This window comes from Capra hircus, chromosome 25 (genome assembly GCF_001704415.2).
Source record: "Capra hircus breed San Clemente chromosome 25, ASM170441v1, whole genome shotgun sequence".
NCBI classification, from domain to species: Eukaryota; Metazoa; Chordata; class Mammalia; order Artiodactyla; family Bovidae; genus Capra; species Capra hircus.
In genome coordinates, this window is record NC_030832.1 from 39,210,850 (window position 1) to 39,216,849 (window position 6,000).

The following is a 6,000-nucleotide window of genomic DNA, read 5'->3' on the forward strand; positions in this document are numbered from 1 at the left end:
AGATAGCTAGCAATTACAGGGCTGGGCGTGGACAGGACTGTGGGTCCTCTAATGTGTCCGGCTAAACCTAAGTGGCAAGTGTCCTCCATTCAGCTTCCCCTTTGCGGGGGCGCAGAAATGCCCGGGGCCCTCTCCCTGAACAGGTAGGCTGAGGGAGCAGGACGTGGAGTGGAGTCAGGCACCTTAACCGATTGTGGTTCAAATATCTCACCTCTGTAAAATCTGTGAAAACACAGGATGCTGGGAATGCCTAGTCAGAGCCCCTGCCAGGGCCTCCCAAGTGACCTGTGCAAGTGACAGGCTCTGGAGCTTAAGCTTCATTCACTTCATGGTGAATAGCCTGTTAGAGTGTCTACTGTCCTGGCATTTAAAAAATATGTACTCTTTCTGTATATTAAAATGTAAAATTGCATCTTGTTTTAAATAATTAAAAATTATAACTATTCTTCTTCCTCATTAACTCTCTGAATGTCATCATCCCATGGGACTTAAAGATTTTTTGCTTTTGCTTTGCCACGCCATATAGCATATGGGATTTTAGTTCCCTGACCAGGGACATTATGCTAAGTGAAATAATTCAGACGGGGAATTCCCCAGAGGTCCAGTGGTTAGGACTTGTCACTTTAACTGTCAGGACCCGGCTTCAATCCCGGGGGTGGGGACTAAGATTCCCACAAGCGGCATAGTGCAGCCAAAAAAAAAAAAAAAGGTCAGACAGATAAAGACAAATACGTATGATATCAGTTACATGTGGAATCTAAAAACACAACAAACTAGTGAATATAACAAAAAAGAAGCAGATGCACGGATACAGAGAACAGACTAGTGGTGGTTAGCAGTGAGGAGAGGCGGGGGGGGGACCAGGTAGGGGTACAGGAGTGAGGCGCAAAAACCACTAGGTGTAAGACAGGCTCAGAGATGTATCGAACAACACAGGGAATATAGCCAATATTTTGTAATAACTATACATGGAGCGTAACCTTTAAAAATTATATAAGAACTCCCCTGGGAGTCCAGTGGTTAACATGCCATGTTTCAAATGCAGGCAGCATGGGTTCAATCCCTGGTTGGGGAACTAACCAACTAACTAACCAACTAACCAATGCCATGCATTGTGGCAAAAAAAAAATCAGTATTAAAATTGTATAAACGTTTTAAAATTTTAAAGATAAATATAAAGAGAATGAAATACCTTTCTGGACACAGAAGAATGTCAAGAGCAATGAGAAAGCTCTGAAATTGAGCACAGAGATTTGTCTGTGTCTCTGATACAGTTGCGGTGGTCACATAACCTACTGCTCTGGGTCAAATAATACTCCCTCCTCCGCCGCCAATTCCTGTCCACCTGGAACCTCAGAGTGTGAGGGCATTTGGAAATAGGGTCTTTGCAGATATAATTAGTTAAGGTGAGGTCGTATTGGAGTAGGACGGGTCCTAATCCAGTGACTAGTGGTCTTATAAGAAAACACAGACATGCAGGCGCATGCGCGCACACACACACACACACACACACACACTCTCATGTGAAGACACCGACAGGCAGGGAAAACAGTGCGTGATGGTGGAGGATGCCATGGGGCACCTACGAGCCAGGGAATGCCAAGGATTACTGGTGACCTGGTAAGCATCAGAGGCTAGAAGGGAGGAAACCCTCCTGACTTGAGTTTGGACTTCTGGTCTTTCAAACTTCGAGAGAGCACGCTTCTGTTATTTTAAGCCACCCAGTTGGTGGAAGTTTGGTAATGAAGTTCTAGGAAACGAGTATACCTGCCTTTTGCCACAGGATGATAATTAGACTCGTTGCTGACTTCTCCATATCAAAACTGGAAGTCAGAAGCCAGTGTAATAACACCTTCAAATGGATGAGAAAATACAACTGTCAACCTACAATGGCACATCCACTAAAACCACCTTTCAAGAACTGACTACAAAGGCATTTTCAGGTGCAAAAATTGAAAGTATTTACTACCAACAGATCCTCACTCCAAAAATCAACAACAACAACAACAACTAAAGTTTAAAAAAAAGGACTTGAGGAAGAATGAAAAGGATCTCAGAAGGAAGGCTAGAGAAGCAAGACAGAATGACAGCTCAGAAGATGTGAAGACAAGAATTCTGTGGGGGCGGAGACTTTGGGAGTCCCAGGAAAGCACAAGAACCCAGCAGCCAGCCTGTCATTAGGCAGAAACCCCGCAGCGAGGGGACAACGGGCCAAGATGGAGTTCTCCAAGGCGCGAAAAGAAACCGACAAAAAGTATGTCTCCCACGCTGGTGACCTCTTACGACTCAGTAATTTGGCTCCTGAACCAGCATTATTATTAGCGTTAATTATTAGTGTCCATTTACACAGCATTTTTCAGAAATATCACTTGGTATAAGAAAAAGCTAACCAAGATTTTGCGATGAATTTTTTGCAATGAATTTCTTGAGCAAATGAGAAATGGGTCTATATTCTTGATACAGGTGTACATCTGCTAAGTTGTTAATATTTGGGGAGACTCTAAAATGGTCTGGGTAACTAATGTGTAAGTTACCAAAACTGCAAGTATTTTGCATTTCAAATACTTCCACTGACTGGTAAGTGCAAAAGTCTGAGACTACTCAATATTGGGGGCCACTTACTAGCAACCAGACCGTTGTTAAACCAAATGATTTGTATAGTGAGAAGTTGCCAGATTGTGTAAACATTTACATACAGCACGTACTTGTGTATTTTGGCAATGGCTGGGGTCCTGTCACTTATTCTTTGTTTTTTCTTCTGTAAGAGAAAAAGATTCAGAGCACACGACCGCTTATCATTCTTAGAGATAAATGCATAAAATGATGTTCTATCAGAGCAATACGAAGTTAAACACTGAAAGTGCTTTGAAAATGCTGTCCTCTTTCCAGCTCTCCATCCATTTTGGGTAGAGTTCTGTGTGTATTTTTATCAGTACATACAGAGTAGACTTTGTGAGCTTTTTTTTTTTTTTTTTGGCTAAAAAATCATGGCTTGTTGGATCGTATTGACTGAGTCATACCTAAGAGATTTGTAATTTCTTTTCACTCTTTTCTTGACCTTCTGAGATAGGCTTTCAGTCCTAAGTAAGCATTGTCCACACCTTCCGTACACATTTCAGTTGGCTGTGTAATAGAACGACATGAAATTGTACTTCTTTTTCTCTTGTTTCTTGAGATTTTTTGATGCGGAACATCTTAAATTCTTTATTGAGTTTGTAACAATATTGCTTCTGCTTTATGTTCCTTTTTTTTTGGCCTGGAGGCATGTGGGATCTTAGCTCTGCAACCAGAGATCTAACCCCCACCCCCTGCATTGGAAGGAGAAGTCTTAACCACTGGATGTCCAGGGAATTCCCCTCTTCTTCCTTTTGCATGTAAGTTTGTGGTGAAAACATGCATTTCTGAATGGGTATGAGGTCAGATCTGAGATTTATTTCTGCATATTATGTATCTGAGCCCATGGCAAGACTGTGTGTGGATATGCACACATATACAGATACACACATGGCATCTGGTCCCATCACTTCATGGCAAATAGATGGGGAAATGGTGGGAACAGTGTCAGACTTTATTTTCTTGGGCTCCAAAATCACTGCAGATGGTGACTGAAGCCATGAAATTAAAAGACACTTACTCCTTGGAAGGAAAGCTATGACCAACCTAGACAGCGTATTAAAAAGCAGAGATTTTACTTTGTCAACAAAGGTCCGTCTAGTCAAGGCTATGGTTTTTCCAGGGGTCATGTATGAATGTGAGAGTTGAACTATAAAGAAAGCTGAGCGCTGAAGAATTGATGCTCTTGAACTGTGGAGAAGACTCTTGAGAGTCCCTTGGACTGCCAGGAGATCCAACCAGTCCATCCTAAAGGACATCAGTCCTGGGTGTTCATTGGTAGGACTGATTTTGAAACTGAAACTCCAACACTTTGGCCACCTGATGCGAAGAGCTGATTCATTTGAAAAGACCCTGATGCTGGGAAAGATTGAAGGCAGGAGCAGAAGGGGATGACAGAGGATGAGATGGTTGGATGGCATCACCGACTCAATGGACATGGGTTTGGGTGGACTCCGGGAGTTGGTGATGGACACGGAGGCCTGGCATGCTGTGGTTCATGGGGTCACAAAGAGTCAGACATGACTGATCGACTGAACTGAACTGAACTCTTGAATACTATAAAATTATTTGAAGAGAATGCTGCTATTGACAAGTGCTCAATCATGTCCCACTCTTTGCAGTCTCATGGGCTATAGCCTGCCAGGCTCCTCTGCCCATGGACTTTTTCCAGGCAAGAATACTGGAGTGGGTTGCCATTCCCTACTCAGGGATTTTTCCTCACCCAGGGATCAAACCCGCATCTCTTGAGGCTGTCACTTTGGCAGACAGATTCTTTATCTCTAGCACCACCAAATGCCTTTACCAGTCAGGATGAATGATTGCTTAAAGACCCTTGATGATCTAAGGATAACTTTCTTATGAAGCAGATTCAATGGCTGATAACAGACACTTAGAAATGGTGAAACAGATGAAATGGTTTACATTGGCAGGAAATCCAGTCTTTCTCTTGGGGTTCCCCTCCTTCTGGGGGAGCTTCTGGGGATCCATGAAGGATGTGGTCATGTGCTGGAAATCTGACACCTGGGCCCAGCTTTTACGCTCAGAGCCATCACTTCTGCCCTATTTGTGTTCTCTGAATCACTCGATAGAACACGCACATACAAGTCCTGCCGACACAAGTAAGGTCACCTGACGGTGACTGCCCAGAGCTCAGAGCAGGAGGGCAGGGCTTCCAGATGGGAGCTGTAATTCCACTTCAGAGGCTCTTCCTCAGGGCCCGGCGTACTTCCTGCTAGTAGGGGAGACCCCCAGCTCCACCCCAGAGGGCTCTCCCCTTCTTTACTTCCCAGGCTTTCTAGCTCCTAGGTGCGGGACATTGGGGTCAGCCATTTCCTTCTGTGGAAACCTCCCCACTAATTCTGCAAGGTTCACACACAACCAGTGCTTTTATTCAATGCTGGGGACGTCAGGACTCCAGTTAAAATCTCTTTAAAATATCTTCACTACCTCTTAGAGTGCAATCCAGATAAAGATTTTGCTAACTTATACAACCAAACAGACCCTTAAGCCAATGGTCTGCGTCTTAGCACTTGGCTTCGTGGTGACATCCCAGTCCCCATGCCGCTGCCAGCAAACCCTGCGCGGGTCCTGCCTTTGCATGCATGCACACTTGGTCGTGTCCAGCTCTGCGACCGTTACAGACTGCAGCCCACCAGGCTCCTCCATCCATGGGCTTTTCCAGGCAAGAGTACTGGAGTGGCTTGCCATTGCCTTCTCTGGGGGATCTTCCTGACCCAAGGGTCCTGTGACCAAATGGCCCATAATCTGGGTGAATTTCCTAAAACAAAGGGCATCTTCAAAATGATCAGCACTTTTCCATCCAGAAGCCAGAACTGCCAACTAGCCTCAAACACCTCCCTTGCTAACATTACTAATGAATCAAGTCCCTTTTGAGGGAGCACTCCCCTCCACTCCAGGGTAGTCTGAGTCAAGTGACCAAGATGCTTAATTTCAGGGGCTGCAAACTCCCAGCTGGGCTCCACCTGGCTCACAGAAATGGTTTCTTCGGCTCGTAACTGATCATCTCCCTTAAAGTTTTGAATTGGTTGCCATCATTTCATTAGGACATTTGAAATAATCTGGATTTCTATCTTCCTTTGAGAAAGTCTGAAGACCAGGTAATGCAAGTCCTGCCTTCCCAAACGGAAGTCTACTGGCTGGAAAGGGCAGGGTCCCCCCCGCCACACGCAGGCTGACAGCGCACACCTGCTGTCTGGTCCTCCCTGCGGCCCCCACCTGCTCCTCCACTTCAGTCACCTGTCACCCTTGGCCATGAGCTGTTTCCTTGCTCCTCCGCAGGCTGCGTTCCTCATCCAGCCTCTGTGGACCTTCCCTCCGTAAACTTTGGCCTTAGGGCTTTGCAGCCACGTGGCCAAAACGTTTCAC